The sequence below is a fragment of the Dendrobium catenatum genome, unplaced genomic scaffold, assembly GCF_001605985.2.
Source record: "Dendrobium catenatum unplaced genomic scaffold, ASM160598v2 fragScaff_scaffold_853, whole genome shotgun sequence".
Classification (NCBI taxonomy): Eukaryota; Viridiplantae; Streptophyta; class Magnoliopsida; order Asparagales; family Orchidaceae; genus Dendrobium; species Dendrobium catenatum.
Genome location: NW_021319315.1, coordinates 5,577,648 through 5,603,055, shown reverse-complemented (window position 1 = coordinate 5,603,055; position 25,408 = coordinate 5,577,648).

The window sequence follows — 25,408 nt, the reverse complement described above, 5'->3', positions numbered from 1 at the left end:
TAAAATACTAAAATTGTAAACTAAATAACATTGAAAACTAAATAAATAGTAAAATTTAATAAAAATAATAGATCCTATGAATTTCAACTTTAAATAAAAAAAATATATTTTAATCAGAATTTAAATTAAAAATAATTAAAAGAAGGAAAAAAAACAAATTAAAATAAATAAATAAAAAGAAAAAAATGAAATAATAATTCAAAAATTAAATTTAATTAAATAAAATTATCTTAAGTAAAAAAAATTTAATTAATTAGGTATAAATAAATAATCCAACATAAAAATAAAAAATTAATTTAAAGTTAAATAAATCTAAATAAGTTCAAAATAAATAATTTATATAAAATTAAAGAGAAATAAATAAAATTAAATTAGAATTTTAAATAAAAATTAATCCATTCAACCTAAAAAAACCAATTGAATTCCAAATTAGAAAATTCAATAATTCAAAAATAAATAAATATTAATGATTAGAGTTAAAATAAATAAAAATTAGATAATTTAATTGAAATTAATCGAAGTAATAATGAGAATTCAATTTTCCTAATTTAAATAAACCATTCGAAATTATTTCAAATTAAAAAATGAACATTATATAAATATAAAAAATAAATTTAGGCTTTATGTGTTTGCTTAATTTATTTGGAATGAAATAAATGAATTCATCTTGAAAGTCTAGAACATTTTTTTAATGGCTTTATTGTCAAGTGGAGTTATTAATTATCATTGTTCCATAAAACCTAAAGTATATAACTTATGTAAATAAAATTTATTAATAAAAGGTAAATCATCAAAGCTTAAAGTTAAAATAAATCACTTAGCCTATAGCATATGAATTTAATTTTTAGATAGTTTAACAATAATCCATTTATGATATATCCAAACCATATAACTTAGCAAACTCATAAAATTATTTTATTGGACAACCAACTCTAGTGGGTTAGGAGTAGTGTGATGGTGTGTGCTTAATTTCTTGCACTTGATTGGTAGTGGATTGTTGTTGCTCTGTTAGATGTGTAATTGTATGAGTGCTTATTCATTGCAGTACTCTATGATTAACATTTGGATGATATATATATATATATATATATAAAAGTAACTTCTTTATAAGTGTTGAGCCTTTTTCTAACAAATTATTTGTATTAAGTCATAAAAGTTTAAAATGAAGTTGCTTATTATATAATAAATAAGTCCAAAAGAATGTTTCTTTCGTAAATATCATTTCATTTGGAATTCAATAGTAACATATTCATAGCATAGAGCTTGAAGAAAATCTGAAGACATAAAATAAGCAACTTCATTTTGTATAAACTTGCATACTTTGTAGGTGTAGAAATCCAAGCTTATTGTCAGTGGAGCTTTGCTACCTTTACTTATTGTAGACCTTAGTTAATATATTAATTGGAACTTGCCACATAAACTATTTTTTATACAAATGCTTTTATTTATTGATTTATTATTTGTATATAATTTACGAAATATAAATATATGTTTTTTCTAATTTTTTTTGTGGTGCATGTAATTTTACAAGGACTGACATGTTCGGCTCCAAGGATTTATTTAATTTTATACTTTAAGAAACTATTAATTAATTTCTTATATTTAAAGTAAGCATTTTAGTTTTCCTACTACATACACACAAATTCACACATGCTAGCGACAAGCTAATGATAGCCTAAGCGACAGGGCTCAGTATGCTATTTGTGCTGGTATAGGGTTGTTATGCAACCACAATTTTCTCAAATAACCAAACATATAGATTGTAATAATCACATATAAAATTTTTAGAAGCTAGGGTAAAATTCATTTTAAATTTCATTAGTTAGGCGCATTTGAACCACTAACATATTTAAAACCCTAACTTGAATTCTAAACTTTAATTATTAAACATTATATAAGTGAGAACCCTTTACCCTTCATTTCATTAGATGTGAAATCAAAATTAGCATAAACGCACTTAGATGGTTAGCTAGCTATCCAGTCTAACCAAATTTAAGCCTAATTAAACAATTCTTGAACATCCATTTAGGAGTGTACTATTGCTTATATACTAGATTATTAACTTAAATGTAAATTCAATCTATTTTAAATCATAGAGCCCAACTACAGTATATGTTAGAGTGTTTCTTGGTATCTCATAATCTTAAAGAATTCTTTATGTTTCTTCCTGCAAATTTTGGAAATATGTGTTCAACATTGATCCATTCCTTATTGATAAATCATAAATTCATATTCTTCCCTATAATCTTTATAAATTAATAAATATTTTGTCAACACTTTAATAGAAAGTTTTCTTATGAGTTTTTCTTAAGATATAATTAACCATATAGGTCTGGTTTTATGAAAATCTTATAACCCTAATAAGAAATAAACTCTACTTTAATTTTCTAATGTAAGAGAAAACATACGGGCTATAGACATGTTTTGCCCCATTTTTTTTATTTTTCAAATGATAGTTGAATATCAATTTATCCTTCAAGAGTTTAGGATATTCTCTATGTCACATTTGATATTATGCACTACATCGCTAGATTGAGCACCATTGCCCCAAATTGCCTTCCTTCATAATGGGATATATATAGATCGATGAATTGATGCAATGAATGGTTAATTTGTATGTCGATCCAATAGCGCCATAGTTCATCATTTTTTAGTTTAGTTATTTTGTAAAATTTTAACTAGTAGCCATGGTGTTTATGTAAAGGGGTTGGAACCTTGGGGGGTTGAGTGTGAGTGTGTGGGTAAGTGTGAGAGACTATTTTAGAGAAGAATTATCTCATGTATTTGTTTTGAGTCTTGTATTGATGTACATAAAAGTGGAGGAATGCAAAAATGTCTATAATTTGGATCTATGCTACTTATAATATTAATTTTATATTTCTTTTTGGTTTGTAATTTAAAATGTGTTTCTTAGTAAAACAAAAAATGTATGTGCTATGTAATTTTTTCTCTATATATAGCTAATCAATTTTTTATGAATATATTATTATTCAAAATCCATGAATTGCGTAGAGCAGGGTTGATATTTATAAATTATTTAAGCTATATTTTTTCTTCAATGCATTTTTTAGTTCATGTATAGGCCATGCATAAACTTAAAACAAAATCTGATCTAGAGCCTCAATTGAGGAGTTGATGAATAATAAGAGGCTTTGAAATTTATTCCTACCATAATATAGATACATGGTGGTTAGGATTACATGATCATAAGGAGATAGAAGAATTATAGCTAGGAGGAATCCTAGGTAATACTTAAAGATCTTTATAGTGATGAGGAGTACTTATGCTCTGATTCACAACAATAATATGTAGAAAATGGCTCTTATAAATTCAAGTGTTCTTAAATATCAAAGGTTCAAAGCTTTTACAAATATTAGATTTAACTTCTATAGCTATAACTTTTTTATTTTAATGTGCATAATCTATTTTGAATCATTAGGCTAGATAAATAAAAAAGTTTCATTAGGTAGTACTAAAGTGAATTTAGGACATTTCAAATCTCCCCATGAGAATGATAATTATATCATCACTTAATTACTTGGAATTGAAATTTTGTGAAGGTTGTTAGACCTTTAAGAACTAGCCCAAGGCCAACCAAGAGGGCGGTGAATTGGATATTTAAAAAAATTCTTTAGTGAAAAAAAGATTCTTTAAATTAAAAACTTTACAAACCCACACATGATAATCGATACAACGAATAAGGAAATAAGTAAATTCTACGATAATGAAATAAATCACATTTTTCAACCACATATATAATTATATAAATTAAAGTGCAGAAAATGAACACAATAGAATTTATAGTTGTTTGGTCAATCTGACCTACATCCACTCCTTGTAGACTCCCTCTCCAAGTATTGCACTCAAAAGTAGCGACTCTCCTTTTTCTCTCATAAAAAGGCGGAGAAGCCTATACATATACTATTTCACCAGCCCAATGTGATAGAGAACAGTGACTCTTATACAAGCAGAGAATACAAAATTCATTCTCACCCTCCAGGTGATGGCCATAGAACTATAATTGTATTTTCACCCTCTATGTTATGGTCAAGGAACCACAACTCTATTTTCACCCTCAAAGTGATGGTAAGAGAACCATGATCTTTTCTAAATAAACTCTTATCTAGAACCATTGATAATCTAGCTAGATGCTCGTATATACTAAGCAAGATTTTTTCTTGGAGAAACCTTGTGAATCCCCTCTTAAATTCTCCCTCAAAAAATTTCCCTCTCTTTTCTCACAAAGCCTCCTTCTTCTCTCCCTCAAGGCTCTCTCTCGTAAAGTCTCAAAAGCCAAAGATTCTCCAATAGGAGTATTAGAAAACCTTAAGTAGTGGGCTTCAAGAAACCATAATTTCTAAGTGTTCCATCTTCTATTTGTATAGTACGATATAAGTATCGTACCATATGATCAATGTAATTCATACTCGTCCAGCAAGGTCATGCAGATGAACTGTTCAACCTTGATAATATTTTGTACAGTATGATCCAAATATTTTATAATATGAACTATAAAAATTTATTCTCTTTATTTGGGATGACCCTTGGGATGGCCAAATTTGTACACTATCAATCGTCTAGCACTATGGATGTCATACAATATAATTAATACAAATGTCATGGATTTCATTTGGTACGATCTTTGGGATGACCAATTTTATACACAAATATATTATATGAATTGTATCATATTGTATAATTAGTCACAATAATTGTCCATGATTTCATTTCATGATATTGAGGAAGTAATTAAGAAAGATTTTAATTAGGGCATATATTACATACCAAATTGTATTGTATGATCAGCATATAATCAGTATATTTCTTGACCTCAAGGGGCTAGTATTTTGACATAGCATAATAGATAATATAGTACAAATTAAAATTATACAGTACGAAACAAGGTCATATAATACAAAGCCAAAGTCGTTCAATATAATGTTCTTAAGAAAATTCTCTCAAAAAAATTTTTCTCTCCCCCTAGGTGCGTGCAAGGTTGCTCGACACAAACATCCACCCAATTACATGATATGATTCAGGAAAGGAAAAAATGTAGAACAAAATAAAAATTGACTGTAACCCTAGTCTACATAGTCTTGAGCTGATCATAATTGCAAGTGAATGATAAACAAATTTCCTAAAATATTAGTAAACACAAAATAAAATAAAATATTACAAAAATAAGAGAAAGAAGTAATAGAAACAATAATGTTTGTTATCATCAAAATCAAAATGCTTGGATCAGGTTTGTAATAATGTTCCCCTTTTTTATGATGGCGAACATTATTATTTTTGGATTTTCAAAAAGTTATTTTCCTCTAAACTCCACCTTAGATGAAAACTAATTATAAGAAAAAGGAGGGTAATTTTTTTTTTAATAATATGCAAACAAATTAAAACTAACAATAACAAACAACAAAATATTACTCCCCCTTTGAACATCACAAAAATAGATAAAATAGTAGAAAGGAAAAATATAAATAGAAATAAGAAAACATAAAACAAACTAACTCAAAAGGACTAACAACTCAAGGTAAAGAAAAAGAAAACATCATAGACATGAGAATTATCGTGGGCATATTCAAAATGTAAAAAACTAACTCTATAAACATAAGAGAGAAAATAAGGTAAGTGTTGGCTTTATTGAAACCAAAGGATTTTTATTCCAGATTTTGCACAACCAACTCAACTTCTTCACAGGCTAAAGTCCTCTGTTTAAAATAAAAATCTAATTCGGATATTACAATTAGATATGGAAACTTAAACTTTTTCAAACTACTAGCACAAAATATATCGAAAAGAATACTTCTGTAAAAGTGATGAATGAAGAACCAAGATTTTTGAGATCAAGTATTAAACATTTCATGAAACTTAGATATTTTCTAAGATTTAAAGATTTACCATAAAGAAAAGCTAATTCAAGTTGGACACATTTTATGCCTCTTTTTGAATTTTGCTGCTTGCTCATATTTTGTTTTTAATACACTTTGTGCATCATTTTCTTTTCGCGTCACTATGCATCTTCTAATTTTTGGCTTATTTAGTACCTCTTTTGTTTTTTTGTAAATTGCTTCCTTTCTAAATCTTTAGGAACCTCAGTTGTAAAATTATCTTCCAAATAGAAGAGAATAATAACTCACTCTTTTATATAGGGAGGAATAATCTACAAAGAAAACCCAATTTTTCTAATAGGATTAAATAACTTGATTTAAAAAAATTATGAATTTCATTTGTCACAGTATAGAATATATTCATGATATAAAAAAAGTAGTAAAATGAATTTGTTTTCATTTCAACCATCTCAATTCTAATTTGATTTAGACTTTTAATTTCCCATAAGGAATCAACATGCAATAGAAATAAGAATGGATGTGTTAAATCTTAATTTTTTTATCCTTTCAAATTTTTAAAAAGTTAACAATTACTTATTTAAAATTTTAAGTAAGAATAGAAGCATTTTTATTGCAAAAAGAAAAGAGCATTATAGAGAGTTCATTAGTAAAGTGCGATATATGTCATAAATTATGAGTTTATTCATAAAGTACAATCTAATTCACACAATATGATCAAAAGAAACACATTTCTCTTTAACAACAAATTTTTCAAGCAAAGAGCACATAAAAGAGATCTAAGAGCACAAAACCTATTTGAAAGAAAAAAATACCACTTGAAAGTGAAAAAAAAAACAAAATAAAATATTTTTTTTACTAAAAAAATAACAAAATAAGGGGTGCTGGAAAGAAAAATGTGATATATAAACAAAAAAAAAAAACACAAAACGAAAACATAGTTATAGAAAAGAAAAGTACAACACGAATAAACTAGAACTAAGGTGGATCCTGATTAGAAGGTGGGTATGGAGGTGGTTGGAAGAACTGGCTAAAGTTATTATACTGCTACTGGATGGAGGTGAAGTTATGTTGGATATTTCTAAATTTCTCCTTGAACCAAACCAAATAATTATCATGTTGGGTTTGCTGTTGATCTAGCCGAGTCTCAAGTCTTTCAAAACTTTGAATCAAATCCTCATATAGGTAGTGGTTAGGAGGTTGTGCAAGTGCAGGATCAATTGTAGGGCAACATTACCTTCTTCATCGAATTGTGGGTCTTTTAGCTCCTATTCCCTATAAAAAAGCATATGGAAGGAGGCAATTTAGAAGAAGATTGGAGTGCTTTCAAGAGTAGGATATTTGATGTTGTATTTTTTATCCAAGAAATACCCAATGTATTATTTTATCCTATTGTCTAGAAGTCGAATGGAAGTGAAGATTTAGATGCAATCAATTATTATTTGGGCTTCATCCATTTGGATGTTTGACTTTATAAAGTAAGTGAAAATTGAAAGTAGGGGAGTGATGTTTACCCGATCTCTAGCTTTAGGGGTGATTGATGTTCTCATAACATGCTGGATAACCCTGACATTTTGATTAATAGTGTTAACTAATGGTTGGTGATAATTTAGAGTAGCATTTCTTACTACGAGATTTACACAACAACAATCAAAATTAGATATGGAGGCCATGGTAAGGTGTCTATTTGCTTGGGTGTTTAACTGAAGATGGATACATATTTCCTCTTTGGTTATAACAACATTTTGTTAACAAACAAGGGAAGACATTACAGTGGCATCCCCATTGATCCTAAGATTTGCAAGAAATTCATAGAGGATTTCAGAATGGAAGGGATAGGCAAAAGTTAGGAGGAATTGGAATGCAATAGAATTGAAGAGTTTCATCACCCGAAAGTTTTAAGTCCTATAGATTAAGGTGCCTAGAAGGAGTGGTTTTTGTTTCTTTATATTTGTGGTAGGCAGCTTCATTAGAAGCCATCATAAAATGATCATCGATAGGGTTGTGGGAGAAGGAAGCACCCTAGCTTTTACGACTATACTTTCCAATGCCACCCATTGTATAGATTGAAATTATAAGTGGAAGGATTAGAAGGATTGTGAAAATAATTTGAATGAATTGGAGCTATTTAAATAGAATTTCAGGGGATCATACAATACAATCATGGGATTGTAGGGGATGATCATGAGCAATCAATTCGATTAGAAGATCAATCAAAAAGGTGTCCAATTATATAGTATGATCATAAATCATACTGTACAATTAGAGACTGGGATATCATGCTAAGGACTCAGGTAGTATGACTCTTGACAAAAAGGTTCGTACAATATGAGCAGGTGTTCGTATAATGCTATCAATAATAATGATCTGGATTGATACATGTATAGTCGAGATGAATAAGTGTTCATACGGTATGATTATTAATCATTGATACAATCAAGATCATCCATTATGCCAAGGGTTATGGTTAAGGAAATATTGTGCTGATCTTACATTATGAAGGTGGTTTGTACAATACTATAGAAAATGAAGTTTCTGTTTTGTAGAAAAAAAATAAAGAGGTTCAATGAAGTGGTTTGTGTGATGATTAGGAAACAATCATAAAGAATGATAAAATAAACCAATAGAATAATAAAAAACAAAATCATCAATAAAAAATAAATTAAGGACTAAAATGAAAAATAAAAAAATATATATGACACAACACACACATTGAGAAACTCATGAATGATTGATTTCAAGTTATAGTATAATAACTATTGAGCCCTATAATCACATGCTCCCATTGGGTCTTTTATGAGAGCCTTAAATCCAAAGACCATGAAAGATCAATTTTGGGAGCCCAAGTGAGTTTGGGTCCCTTCTTAAATTTGTTTAAATCATCATAATGCATGCCATGTTGTGTTTGAATTAACATAGGTCTCCTTACTAATGTGTTTGATGGTGGATTGTACAAGAGCGTCTAATGTGTCCAAACATGTTAGAGGAAAAACATCTAATATTAGGAAAAGGGTTAACTAACCTATTATAGTTATGATTCCTATTCCTAGGTATATGAGATACATTATATGGTGAGTGCTTAAGAACATGTTTATTTTGAAAGGCCTTTACTTTTTCTAATAGAATTTCATTAGCACTTTCAAAAGAAGATATTTCAAATTTTAAAGAGTGCTCACGAAGATCTAAAATGTTAGCACATGCTTTTAACTCTTAAAATGATTTTTCTTAAACAAGATGCAATGCTTTCAAAGAATCATGTGTTTCAGATAAAACATTAAATTTCTTATCCAATTCATCAAACTCATCCATTAAAGCCATATGATCCTAATCTAAATTAGAATAATCTTTTCTAAGCATTTCATTTTCTTTTTGTAGAACTGAGCATTTAGTTTTCAAGATAGCGTGCTTTTTTATGTTTCTTGTAAGAATCATGAATCTTTTGTGAACCCTCCAGCAATTCATAATATAAAAGTTGGCATACCTCATCTTGACTAAACTGATCAACATAGTTGTTTACCATTAAGCATAGATTTTTCACATCCTCTTCTGCTTCTATTCCAAATTTAGTTTGAATGCGAGTAGGCTAAACATGCTTTCTGAGATCTTCACTTGTCTTTATAGAACTTAGATTTTTCTTTAACCTTCTCTTTGCTTTGGTGATTTTTAGGATATGGGCAATCAATTTTAACGTGCCCTGGTCTCCTGTATTCATAACAGATAATATTGGAAGAAGTGTTATAATTTATGTAATTCATTCCTTTGCTCCACGATTGATGATGCTTTTACTTTTTCTTTAGAAATCTTTTAAACTATCGAGTCATCAGTGTGATATTTTCCTCTCCTCCATCAGAGGAATTGTATGAATCATTAGCCTTTAAGGCTACAGTCATCTCTCTTTATTTCTCCTACATTAAGCTGTCTTTGGCTCACTCCATATTTATAGGCAATAAGTGATCCAAGTTAGTTATCAGTGGAGTAAACATTCATATCTTTAGATTCAGTATTGGAAATATTTTTTACATCATAGGAAGAAGGTAAATAATATAGAATCCTATTTACTTTTTTAGAATTTGAAAATTCTTTACCTAAAGCATGCAGGGATGTGATGATTTTTGTAAACCTTGTATACATTTTAGATATAGATTCACTAGATTTCATGTGAAAGAGTTTATAATCATGGTAAGAAAATTTAAATTAGATTATTTCACTTGACTTATTCCTTTGTAAGTAATGCATTATCTATCCTAAATTTCTTTACTAGTAGTACATGTCGATACACGCAAGTAATCTTCCTATTTCAAAGCACAAAAGAAATAGTTTAGGCATTTAGCATTTAGCTGTGCTAATCTCTATCATTAGAACTCTATTTAGAAAAAAGGTATTTTAGTTTTAATGCCATTTACTAAATGTGAAGGTATAGAATATCCTTTCTGAACTAACATCCACATGTAATAATCAATTGATTGCAAGAAAGTTGACATGCAAATTTTTAAAAAAATCAAAAGGAATTTTATCAAATAGAGGTGGTCGTGTGATTCAATATCCTTCCATAGTATTTTGATTTCCAAAGTTAGTCATTGATCATTTTTTAAACATTTTCTAAAACTTAATTTATGAATCCCACTTTGATACCCCTTGAATTTGTGATGGTTATTAGACTTTTAAGAAGTAGATTGAGGCTAACCAAGAGGGGGGGGGGGGGTGAATTAGATATTTAATAAAAATTCTTTACTAAAAAAGAGATTCTTTAAAAAATTTTCAAACCCACACATGATATTCGATACAGTAGATACAAAAATAAGTAAATTATGCAACAGTAAATTAAAACAAAATTTTTAACCACACATAAAATTATAGAAAATAAAGTGCAAAATGAACACTTAAATTATCTTGTAATCTTTTTGCAAATTAGTCTTCATGCAAACTAAAGGGAGATTGAAGGAGAGAGTGTGAGAGAGTGTTCATGCAAAGGTCCACTTAAAACTATCTTGTAATCTTTTTGCAAATTAGTGTTCATGCAAAGGTCCACTTAAAATTATTTACTTTCCTATATAAGGTCCACTTAAAACTATCTTGTAATCTTTTTGCAAATTAGTCTTCATGCAAACTGAAGGGAGATTGAAGGAGAGAGTGTGAGAGAGTGTTGGAAGGAGGATTCTTACTACTGGAGCATGAAGGATTCACTTGGTACTCAAAAGAAAGAATCTCCAATTATGATTTGAGATTACTTCACTCTTTTCTCTTATCCTTGTAGATTTCTCGTGAGAAGATCTTTCAAGGGGATCCTATTCTCTTCCGACACTCATGGAGTGTGAACAATGGGAGGTTCTTTGCCTACACTTGGAGAGTGTGAAAGGACGAAAGGTTCTCTACCTACACTTGGAGAGTGTGAAATGACGAAAGGTTCTCTGCCTACACTTGGAGAGTGTGAAAGGATGAAAGGTTCTCTGCCTACACTTGGAGAGTGTGAAAGGACGAAAGGTTCTCTGCCTACACTTAGAGAGTGTGAAAGGACAAAAGGCACACTTGGAGAGTTTGAACGGATGAAGGGTTCTCTGCCTACACTTGGAGAGTGTGAAAGGATAAAAGGTTCTCTACCTCCACTTAGAGAGTGTGAAAGGATGAAGGGTTCTCTTCCTACACTTGGAGAGTATGAAAGGATGAAGGGTTCACTACCTGCACTTGGAGAGTGTGAAAGGATAGATGGTTCTCTGCCAACACTTGGATAGTGTAAAAGGAAAACTATTCTTTGTCGCACCAGATAGTGGTGGAAGAGGGTTTTTGTGAAGGCTTCTCCGCCTTGCTGTTGGTGCAAAAGGAAAATCACTAATGGTATTAATGAAATACTAGGAGGGTTCCTCTCAGGAGTGGACGTAGGTCGTGTTTGACCGAACTACTATAAATCTTGTGTCTTTTTATTTTATGCTACCTTTTTACATTACTGTTTCTGTTAATCTATGGTTGGAAAATCTTTTTCAAAAATTCATTAAAGTTTTTATTGGTATAAAAAATAAAAAAGGAAAAATTTTTAAATTACCAATTCACCGCCCCACCCCCCCCCCCCCCCCCCCCCCCCCCCCCCCCTCTTGGTTAGCCGCTAGGATATAGGCTTAGGTCTAACAATCTAATTCATATTGATCAAGTTTCAACAAGTGGTATCAGAACTTAGTTTCAAAATCATAAGTTTAAGTTTTGATTAACGTCTGGCTATATTTGGAAATTGAAATACACCTGAGGGTTACTCTATAACTAGACTTCAAATGTTTGACAATATTCCTTTTGATTTTTGGAAAACACTCATGTCTATATTTTTACAGTCACTTGATTATTGTATATGGATCTTAGTTCAGGAAGGGTATACAAAACCAACTAGACTAGCTGACGGAGTTAGAGTTGAAACACCTTTTGTGGATTGGATAGTAGAAAAATGTGACTTTGCATAACTTAATGTCAAATGCTTTAATAGTTTCTTTTGTGCTCTCAAATCTGAAGATTACATGCGGGTTTTCACTTGCAAGAGTGGAAAAGACATATGGGATGGACTTTGTATAACTTATGAGGGGACTAAAGAAGTTAAATAATCTAGACTTAATATCTTGTTGCACGATTATGAATTATTTCACACAAAATCAAATGAATCCATTTCTGAGATGTACATAAGATTCACAAAAATAGTCACCTCTTTACATGCATTGTGTAGGGAACTAACGAATGCTGAAATGGTTAATAAGATACTTCGTTGTTTGCATACTACTTATAATGCTAAAATAACTATAATTACAGAGTCTAAAGATTTAAATATTTACTCTATTGACAATCTTCTTGGATCACTAATTGCTTACGAGCAAGGAGTTAGCCAAAGAAAGATTAATGCAGGTGAACCATGAAGGGAAAAGAACATAGCACTGAAAGTGGAGGAGTCAAAGAGTAAACTCTCACAACCTGAGGATAAACATGACATCGCACTGATGACTAGACAATTCATAAGCTTTCTAAAGAGGAAGCAAAAGAGACGCTAGCAATGGAATCGAGATAAATTTAATAGAAATGTCAATGTTTAAAATGAAGTTATTTGCTATGAGTACAGGAAACCTGGCAATATTAAGTCAGATTGCCCAAAACTCAAAGCCACTCCTAGCAAGGAGAAGGTAGAGGATAAACCAATCGTGAAGAAGAGCAAGAAGAAATTCCAAAAAGCTTTCTGGGCAGACTCAGCTTCAGACTCTTCAGAGACTGAAAAGGAAGAGGAAGTCACTAATCTATGCTTAATGGATGATAATATTGATCAGTCAGATCAAGAAGAGGTATGTGACTTGACTTATAATGAACTTCTTGAAGTGTCTGAACATATACATGATGCATATAAAAAGTTAAAGAAAATACATACTAGTCTGAATTTAGAATTTCAAGAATTAGAAAAAGAACATGAAATCCTTAAGAAATATCATGTTTTAATTGATGACAACCACATGAAATTGCTTGTTGAGTTTGACGAATTGAATAAGAATCATGAAAGTTTAAAATCATCCTATGCAGAACTTGAAAAAGAATTTAAAATTTTTAAAGATGAATCTGAGAGCAAAATTTATAGGATAAATTATACAAATCGTATATTGGAGGAAGTGAATTCATTTAATAAATTAATGATAAAAGCTCTGGAGGAAAATAGGATACCCCCAAGACATGAAGATTTTACAAATCTTATTTTGTATCCTAAATTTATGCAATCCATAAATAGACAAAGAAATTTTAGAAGATTAAGAAACCCCTTTCGAGGAGTCAAATGTCATAATTATGGATTGATTGGACATATAGCTCACACCTACACATTGAAGAAGAAAACTCTTCTGGTGTGGAAAACTAAGAAGTATAAACCTAGACATATCATACATGTGTATGATTAAAATTTTCAAAAGGAGAACCCAAACTTGTTTGGGTTCCCAGGTCTAACGTTTAATAATTTTATAGGAATATTGTGACGCCCCAGGCATCCATAGTGAAAGGATTTATCTGACATTCTGATCGAACTCCATTCTAGTTGCCTTGCTCGGACCTGAAAATATCAACCACATATAATGAGCTTCAAAAAGCCCAGCAGGTCACCAAAGCCTACAACTGAAATCAAAGCACGGTACTGCTATCAATATGCATGTCAATCAATCAAATCCATAACAGTCAATGGTCAATGAATCTATGCAGCGGATACGAAAATCAAATCAGTAGTCAATGCAGTACGGAAATCAATAGTCGATATAGCGATAGAAGAATCGATAAATCAAACTCAATAAATCAATACGTCAATGCTCAGAAGAATTCGTACACAGATGAAAATCAATCGATCAGTCAAATCAATCGTATCGAATCAATCGATTAAATCAATAAAGCAGTAAATCCATATGTCAATATTGTACACATGCACTTCAATATAATAATACTGAACAAGTACAACCACTGGCTATTTTGCTGTTGTAGAATCCATATTGTTGTTGTAGATATCCTTACATTGGTTTCAATAAGAGTCGTCACTCTGTGCCCATCGGCATATTAAACTCCTTATGACTCCCAATCATTATATCAATGATCAATGGTTTAAAGGAAAGCCCGTCGGCCCACCATCCTGTACAGGTCAAGTCAATCTCCAACCAACGTTCAACTAGGTTCCACTTGTCTTTCAGTATCAATAGTTAATTCAATAGTCAATATAAGAACAATGTAGAGCAATCATATCAACATTCATATGCGTATCTATTCAATTCATCAATCTCGGGAAAATCGGAAATCATACGAAAATCCAGCGGCATAACGGCAGCCTATCAAATTTACAAAAAAATCCTACAAAATCACAATTCACCAAATTACAATAGAATGTTCACGACAATAATATAAGACTATTACTCTACTGAATCAATATCAATAAACATCATGATATTTTTCTATTCGATCAAAATCGCGTAGAACCCAAAATAACCGGTGAAATCGTTCCAGAAAAGAATCAAATCGTGTAGAATATTCGTATCTATAACATATTAAAAGTTGTGCGGTGAAAGTTGTGTCAATACAAAATAGTGCACATTTTTCGGTAACGTAAACACAAATCTGAGCACAAAACGACCAAAACTCAACATCTTCGAAAATAGAACAAGGATTCGGAGTCCTTACAGCGAGATAAACAAATTGCTCAACAGCGGCGACGGACGAAAAGCGCTCCGCAGCCTCTGAAAATAAACTTTTCCTTTGCTTTTCTTCTCTTTCTCTCTCCTCAAATATTTTCATTTTTATAAAATGATTTTCTCTCTCCTCAAAACGAGCTGATTTCCTTATAACATAAGCCTGATCGGCCCGGCCGATCGCCACATCGTCCTGGCCGATGTGAACAAAATCCAATCGACTAGGATGATTTCTCGGGCTGATAATTTCGGTTTTGCTCTCGAGATTTTTGTCTCATCTGATCGTCCCAGGACGATCCAAAATCGGCTTGGACGATCCCATTCCAGAAAAATCAGTTGTTTCTATGCACTGATCGTCCCGGACGATCTCAATATCATCCCGGACAATCCTGGAAGATAAACTCAAATCTAGAGAGGCAAATCAAAGGAACGAGCTCTCACAAATACTCTCACACAAAACCTCGTGAGAGCATATAGTACCTGGACAGCGGATGTTGAAAGCATATAACTAGAGATACTCCATAATTCGTATTGCTGGAAGCCAGGAGTGGAGGCAAGGTTACACTTGGAGATAACACCACAAGGAAGGTGGTTGAGTCAGGTATGATTGGAAATCTTAAAAAAAATTTTATAGAAATTGTGTTATTGGTAAAAGGCTTATAGTATAATTTGTTAAGTATTAGCCAGCTATGTGATAAAGGATACTATGTAAATTTTTTCCCTACTAGCTGCATATTAAGCCTAAATGGAAATGGTTTTTTGAATGGTATTAGGGTAAATAATGTGTATATGCTAGACTTGAATTGTATTAAAACTCCTACTGCTTTTTTGTTTAAAAACTATATATGATGAGTCATGGCTTTGGCATAGGAGACTTTGTCACTCTAGCATGAAAAACCTTAGGTGGATTACCCAAAAGAACCTAATGAGAGGTTTACCAAAATTAGACTTTACTAAGGACCACTTATGTGATGCATGTCAATTAGGCAAAACGTGAAGTCCTCTTTTTAGTCTAGTAAGGATCTTAGAACTAGTAAACCATTGAATATTTTGCATATAGATCTTTTTGGACAAGTTGGAACTGTAAGTCTAGGAGGGAAGGTATATGGATTTGTGATTATGGATGATTATTCTAGATTCACATGGGTTAGATTTCTATATCATAAAAGTGAATCATTTTAGTAGTTATAGATTTTTTGACATAGATTCAAAGGAAATTAGGTAGTGGATTTAACAATTTAAAGTGATAATGGAGGAGAATTTGAGAATGAAAAATTTGAGTATTTTTGTAAGGAGAAAGGAATTGATCACAATTTTTCTGCACCTAGAACCCCTCAGCAGAATGGGATAGTCGGAAGGAAAAATAGAATATTAATAGAAGCCGCCAGAGCCATATTGGCAGAATGTTCACTTCCTATATATTTTTGGGCTAAGGCGGTTAGCACTGTATGTTATGTTCTGAATAGGATGAATGTTAGATTAAAATTAAATAAAACACCCTATGAGTTGCTAAAAGGAAGAACACCTGATTTGTCACATTTGCATATTTTTGGATGTAAGGTGTTTATTTATAACAATGGAAAATTTACCCTAGGAAAATTTGATACAAAATTAAATGAAGTAATTTTTATAGGATACTCAAGTGTTGGAAAATCTTATAGAGTATTCAATAAAAGAAATTTGGTAATTGAGAAAACCACACATGTTGTATTTGATGAATTTGGAATTTTGGAAGAGCCAAATGTTGAAGAAGATGAGATAGAGATTAACTCCAAAAAGATTGATAAAATAAATTTGGAAGAAAATTTGGAGATAGAAAACCCGATGCCTAGACATTTGAGATTTTCTAAAAAACACCCAAAGGAATTAATTATAGTTGAACCTAGTGAGGGTGTTAGGACTAGGAGTGGACTAAACAAAGAAGTCAATCATTCAGCCTTTATTGAATCATATAACATAGAAATATTGATCAAGCACCTTTGGATAAATTTTGGATTTTGGCTATACAAGAAGAGTTAAATCAATTTGTAAGAAATAAAGTTTGGGAATTAACTGCAAGTCCAAAGGATCAAAGTGTAGTTTGAACTAAGTGGATATTAAAAAATAAAATGAATGACTCAGGAGTAGTCATTAGAAATAAGGATAGATTAGTAGCTAAGGGGTATAATCAGATTGAAGGGATTGATTTTGAAGAAACTTTTGCCCTTATAGGTAAACTTGAAGCAATTAGGATTTTGTTAGCCTTTGCCTATTTTAGAGGATTTAAATTATACCAAATGGATGTAAAGAGTGCCTTTTTAAATAGGGTAATTTAAGAGGATATTTTCATACTAAAAGGCATTATATGGATTGAAACAGACACCTACAAATTTATGTTGAGATTGAGCATCTTCCTACTTGAAAGATCTTTTGAAAAAGGAAGTGTGGACACAAATATCTTTTTGAAGAAATTTGGAGAGGATATACACATTGTACAAATTTATGTTGATGACACCATCTTTGGATCTTCAAATAAAAATCTTTGTGATGATTTTTTCTAAAATAATGAGTAGTGAATTTGAGATGAGTCTAATGAGATATTTAAGTTACTTTCTATGCTTTAGCATTAAGCAAATTGAGGAGGGTACATTTCTTAGTTAGTCAAAATATGTTAAGGAATTCCATAAAAAGTTTGAAATGGATAATGCTAAACCTATTAGTACACTCATGAGTTCCTCAGTTCAGTTGGATAAGGACCCAAAGGAAAAATCTGTTGATCAAAAGAAATTTAGAGGGATAATTATATCTTTACTTTACTTGATAGCTAGCCTGCCCGATATCATGTTTAGTGTTTGTTTATGTGCTAGATTTTAATCATATCCAAAAGATTCACATTTGACGGCAGTAAAAAGGATTTTAAGATATCTGTTAGGAACTCATAACTTAAGAATTTGGTATGCTAAGTTTAGCTCTTCATTTAAACTAATTGGTTATTCAGATTCTGACTTTGCAGGTGTTAGGGTTGATAGAAAGAGCACTTCTGGTACATATCAGTTTATTAGAAATTCTTTAGTCTCTTGGTCCAGTAGAAAATAAAATTCAATAGTCCTGTCTACTGCTGAAGCTGAATACATTGCATTAGGAAGTTGTGTGGCACAAGTACTTTGGTTGAAACAACAGTTGTTTGATTTATGATTAAACCACTAGCCTTTGATACTTTCAGTACATTAAGAACAAGGCTTGGTGTGATTGATTTGAATGCTTAATTAAAATAATTATGCAACATTGATATGTATTTTTTTTGTTAGTGTGTTATGTGTCTTTTTTATTTTGTGATTTTATGTATTTTCTATCATTTTTGTTTGTGTTTTTTTTTGGGACATTTAGGCCATTTAAGGTAAACTCACACACACAATGCATACACATAGACTCGAACCCTAAACCTCTTAGTTGGAAGCCTAAGCTCTCAACCAATAAGCCAGGGAGAGTTGTGTTTTTTTGTTTGTGTTTGTTTTTAAAAACTTCTCACATCTAGATTTTTGAATGTTTACTTGAAAATTTAAGTGATAATCGTCTGGACGAAATTAATTTCGTACAGGACAAATTATGTAGTGTTTTAACTGTCAGATTTGAATGGTTTGCATACAGTTTTTAGTTTTCATTTCACTGTTCGTCTGTACGATAGTCATGATCATCCAGATTATGTGTATTCAATCGTATGTACGAATATAGATAGTTATATAGTTAAGTTCATTTCATTATTCCTAGTCGTACGATTGAACATTTGGTTCATACATACAAATATGTGGCGATCAAATGTGGGGGACGTTTCAAACTGCCATAAAAACAATCTTAAATGTTTGATCATCCCAAACGAACACATGTTCGTCTGTACGATCATTTTGTCAAAAGTCTGTACAAAAGGACGCCTCATAATTTGTGTGCTTATGAAAAGTCATTTCATTTTTTGACACAATCGTTCGTCCATACGAAATAATTTTCGTACATATGAACTTAAATTCGTACGGGACAAAATGACTTTTGTCTATACGAAAACTCATTTTTTCTTTAAATTGAAGGGTTTTGAACTCAAATTTCATCACTTCAAAAATCCCTTTCAATCTTCTATTCTCCTAGATCTTTTTCATGGCTAGTTCAAGCAAGAGAGTTAGGCAAGAAAAGGTACTTGCTAAGGGACCCCCTAAAAAGTCAAGTGAAAACTTTCTATCCAAAAAACATGAGGAGTCCTTCCCTAGGTTTATCTCCGCCAAAATCACCCCCTCGAGAGTTCTTCTTCAAGAACAACTCAACTTTAAGGTAATGCACCTTTTTGCTTCTTCCCAGTTTGGCCTTATCCTCACTCTCATCCATTTATACAACAAGGATACCTTCCACTACTTTCTTGCCAATATGTCCTTTAACTCTGACCATTCTGTGATTAGGTCTTATATTTTTTATAAGAAAGTAGAAATAACAAAAGAGGATTTGGGAATATTTTTAAACTTAAGGACTCAAGGGATTAGTGCCCATACTTTGACCTCTTTCGCTGACTTTGACTGGACAGCAATAAATCAAGTAATTAGAGGGTGTAGAGGAGTAGGTCATTTGCCTAAGGTAGCCACTCCTAATCGTAATTCCCGTATCATCCAGCATATTATTTGCACCTCCATCATACCTAAAGCTGGTAATCGAGTAAATATCACGCCTCTTCTTTCTACTGTGACTTATCTGATCATGACTAGCCAACATATAGATGAAGCCCAAGTAATCATTGACTACATTTATGAACTTTTTGAGATTGGCCATGTCTCCCCTAAAACAAAGAAAAATATTACCTTAGGATATCTTGTGACCTACATTTTGGAGAAGAAATATGATTTAGTCTATCCATATCAAGATCTAGAGGAGCCTCTCTACTACAATGATGGATCTTTTCGAGCAATCTTCAATAAAGATGAACAACATGAATAACATATCATTAGTGACTCAGAGGAGGAAATGGGAGCACCTCCACCTGCACCTGCTGGTGAACCAAATTATCAAGATTTGGTTCACAGATTTGATCATCTTGAGACTCATTTTGATCAATGCTTTGATCAAATTGAAAATCATTTACAATAGCAGGATCTCAGTACCATCATGATATGGGATGGATGCGAGAGCAAATAGATGGTATAACCTCCAATATGGCTATGATGAATAGCTGTTTTAACTTCTATAACCAGCCACCTTCTCCAGATCAAGGCCCGAGTGATGAATGTATTTGTTTTATGTGTTTTTTCTCTACTACATGGGCTGTGATATGATGTTACTAGTGATGTTTTATATATTTATGTTGTATTTTACTTAAGTCTTATGTTTTATGTGCTTTTCAATTGTCAATGTATTGATATCATTCATGCATAATGTACTTTCTTCTACAAATGATACCAATAAAAGTTATCTTGTCTTGTTTTACTATTTTTTATTTCATTTCAGAAATGCATGTTAGCCTATATGAATATCCTTCAATTTTTTTATCTTAAAAATGCTATATCTTGAATTGCAACATAGAATTGAATTCATTAGAAATATATTTTTTCAAAAATTTAAGTTGTGATTATAACTTGATCTAGTTAAGATTGTCAATCTCATGTCTCTTGTTAGACTAATATACTTTTTATACTATTATTGCAATTATGATATTTTCTTATTTTGTATTTCGCTTATCAATATAAATATTGTTGTACTAAGAGAAATTTTAAATTTTTTATTATTGGTTTTGGAAAGATCAAGATTACTCTAAAAAATGTACAAATATACAAAAATCAAAAGAATGCACAATGGTTCGCAATTTGAAGAAGAGGCACAAAATAAGCCCACAAGTAAAAAGATGCACAAAAATGTGCCACAACTATTGAAAAAGATGCGTAAAGTGTTACAAGTGGTATTTAATTCTTTCCTCAATCTTTCAATCTTTTAATTCAAATTGATGTTCTGTAGAATTTTATTTGGTATTGAAATTCGAAATATACAAATTTTACATTCATCTACTTTGCAATGATTTTGTTTATCTCACTGTCTAAATTGATTCATGTATTTTGATATCTTTTCCTTGTCTATGTTATGTCTCTTCTTAAATCAGATGAATACTTCTATTTCTCTAATGATCGTCAATTGTATTTGCAAATATATCTCAATCTCTTTCAAGGATCAGTTATCAAAGGATTATCATATGACTTCTTACATTTCTATTTTAGTTCTTTTTCTACTTCTCTTTTTGTTATTATCAAAAAGGGGGAGAAATATTGTTCATATTTGTTCGTATATATCTCATTACATTTTATTTATCTTTGTCGTGCTTTGTGCTCTAGTATGTGTTCAAAATTAAAAAAAAAAACATAAGAATGTCGTGTAATGCCCCTTTATTCTCACATGTTTATCAATTCAGGGGGAGTTTAGGAGATACTTAGAATTTGAAAATTATACAAACAATAATTGTTTTGCCATCATAAAAAAGGGGGAGATTGTTAAGAGAGTTGCTACTTAGCTATTGCATGTTTTACATTCTTGCAACTTGTATAGTTTTGATGATTCCAAATATTATTGTTCTAATTGTTATTTTCTCCTAACACTTTTTAGAAGAATTGTTTTTGCTCTTGTGTGGACTAACATTTCAGGATAATTGAACTCCAGACTAATGAAGACTTTAAATTAAATTTAGCATAAGATAGTTTGTAAAATAAAGTCTATATTTTTCAATTTATTGAATTTGAGATAGTGTGATTGTAATTGAGTAACTTAGCACACACACACTGGGAGAGATCTTTAAAAATCAAAATTTCTTATACTGATTGTATGGGATGAACCATGTTCGTACGGGACGATCAGGTCAGTTATACCCCTCGGAGAGCAAAGGAACGAATAGGAAATGTGAAAAATTTTCTAAGTCCTTATCGTCCAGACGAATTTACCTATTTGTCCCTAGACGATGCCCTCAGGATTCTCACTTTGAACTGTTTGTCCAGACGAAGTGTACCATTCATCCCAGGATGATGTCCTCTGATTTCTCACTTTATACTGATCATCCAGATGAAGTGTACCATTCGTCATAGGATGACATCCTCTGGACCCATGACTTGAACAGATCGTCCAGATGATTCACCCTGTTCGTCCCAGGATGATGTCCTCTGGACCCTTGACTTGAACTAATCATCCAGATGATTCACCCCATTCGTCCCAGGATGATGTCCTCTGGACCCATGACTTGATCTAATCGTCCAGACGAACTCCTATATTCGTCCCAGGATGAAATCCTCTGTTCCTTAAAAATTTGGACCATCTTGTAGTTTCGTCCAAATGAATCCTTGATATAACTGTTCATACCAGACGAACATAGTTTGTACGGGACGATGATTGGGTACGAAGTCATTTTGTACCAATGTACATTGGGTATGTACGCAACAATTTTTTCATTGTTCGTATGGACAAAATTACAATCGTACGGGATGATCGAGTGCGTACAAAATTGAAAATTAGTAATTTTTGGATGATTTTTTGTGTCTTTCCTATATAAGGTCCACTTAAAATTGTCTTGTAATCTTTTTGCTAATTGGTCTTCATGCAAACTGAAGGGAGATTGAAGGAGAGAGTGTGAGAGAGTGTTTGAAGGAGGATGCTTACTATTAGAGCATGAAGGATTCAATTGGTTCTCAATGGTAAGAATCTCCAATTATGATTTGTGATTACTTCACGCTTTTCTGTCGTCGTTCTAGATTTCTCGTGAGAAGATCTTTCGAGGAAATCCGGTTCTCTGCTGACACTCATGGAGTGTGAACAGCGGGAGGTTCTCTGCCTACACTTGGAAAGTGTGAAAGGATAAAAGGTTCTCTGCCTATACTTAGAGAGTGTGAAAGGACAAAAGGTTCTCTGCCTATACTTGGAGAGTGTGAAAGGATGAAAGCTTCTCTGCCTACACTTTGAGAGTGTGAAAGGATGAAGGGTTCTCTACCTACACATGGAGAGTGTGAAAGGACAAAAGGTTCTCTGCTTACACTTGGAGAGTATGAAAGGATGAAAGGTTCTCTGCCTACACTTGGAGAGTGTGAAAGGATGAAAGGTTCACTACCTATACTTGGAGAGTGTGAAAGGACGAAGGGTTCTCTGCCTACACTTGGAGAGTGTAAAAGGGTGATGATTCTCTGCCGCACAGGGTAATGGTGGAAGAGAGTTTTTGTGAAGGCTTCTCCGCCTTGCTGTGGGTGTAAAAGGAGAGTCACTAGTGGTATATTTGCAATACTGAGAGGGTTCCTCCGGGGAGTGGATGTAGGTCATGTTTGATCGAACCACTATAAATCTTGTGTTTTTTTATTTTCCACTGCTTTTTTACTTTACTGTTTATGTTGATCTGTGATTGAAAAATCTCTTTAAAAAATTCATTAAAGTTTTTATCAGCTTAAAAAATTAAAAAGAGAAAATTTTTAAATTACCAATTCACCTCCCCCCCCCCCCCCTCTTGGTTAGCCGCTGGGATATAAGCTTAGGTCTAACAACCTAATTCATATTGAATAAGTTTCAACAACCTTTACCAAAGTTAGAAAAAGACTAAGAAACTTAAGAAGGCACTCTATTCAAATTACAAAAATGTTTAGATTGACTTTGTTCCTGAACTCCATTAGAACTATAAACTCCAAAAATCAAAAGGAAGGGACCACATTCTTTTGAGCTAAAGATATATTATTTAGCACAGAATTATTAGATTAAAAAATAATAGGTCCTCCATTATTATTACTCAAATCATCTAAGTTATGAAGATTAAAATGATAGTTAATAATATATGTATACTTTGATTGATCTCCTATTTTGTTTTTATGGATTACATCATATATAACTCCTCATCTCTATCAAGCTCAATTTGGATTTTTAGCAAAGATAAGCATCCCTATAATTTATCTACGTCCTTAATGATCCCAGAGTTCTATCCAATATATTTCTATGCATGACAAAACTTATTCTAATTGCCCTAATTGATTCCACTATACCACCATCGAGATATAGATCACACTAGGTTTTAACTTTGTGCAAGGCCTATACACAAATTAAATTAAGCTTGAAGGAACTAGAAAAAATAATTCACTATTTAAAGTTCTAATATATAATCTATGCGTGCATAATTCTTAACTTGTCATAAGCCCATAAGTTATTTTCAAATAATGGTGATTAGGCCTCTACTATTGGGGGAGATGATTGTAATATTAATATAAAGTGACCCATTAATGTGGTTGCCTTCCCAACTTATGAATTTTCTATCATACTTTTATATTTGTAAAATATTTTTAAGCTCTTAATAATAGATGGTACAAATAAAAAAGTAATCATAAAGTATGTTGAAAGGGTAAATCATAATCTTTCTTTCAATGAATGTGAAGAAGGTTATTATGTATCTAATTTAGTTATTAGGAAAGAACCTTCATTAAAATAAAACAAATTACAAGCTAAGGGTTATGGTGCACACAAATTTATTAGAACACTTAGACCTATGCATACGAATTTGATTTACCATAGAAGTTTTTTTTCAGGTTTATGAACTTATTTCATAATTACCTTAGCCAACTTGCTAAATAATATCATAGGACATGGGTTTTCTTTATAAAAAATCTTCATTGTATTAGATGGTTAATGCTTTTATCTTAGGCTTTAAGCTTTTTATACAATTGAGAATACACTTTTCATGTTTTAGGAAAGGAATTGTCCAAAGTAAAAGGAAAAAAAGAAAATATTGAGAGAAAAAAAATGAAAAAAACAAATAGGAGGTGAAGAAAAAAGAACCCATGAATAAGTAAACATTCCAACTATCTTGTGGGTTTTTAAAGTAAGATAAAATAAAATAAAATTGAAAAAAGAGAACATATGAGATTAATAAAAAAAGAACTCGTGAATATGTAAACATTCCTGCAACCATTAGGTTTATTATATATAAGTGTCATTGATTTGTTATTCTAAAAGAACAGCATGGATTTTTGATTCTATGACACTATGGAGCATTGTAACATTGGCGTTGGCTTCGTTGGGGTGCTAATTTTTTCTTAAATTCCATAATAGTTGTCACTGCAATGTCTGAATTAAGTGTTGGAGCATTATAGATTACAACATTATGGTACAAAATTTGTGGGAGCTCTGGTGCCCATTCAACATTTATGAATTTTTTCCTTCTCCTAAATATTTCATACAAAAATATAACTAAAACAATATATTTTCAATGAATTTTAATAAATTAAATAATTGACACCTTACAAATTCTCACAAACATAAGCTCATGTTTTTCCTTAAGATATGGTGTAATCATTCACTTATTAGATTAATATCCAAAATAAAAATTTGTAATTTAAATTATTAAAATATAAGATAATACAACATGGTCTAGAAGTAACTTAG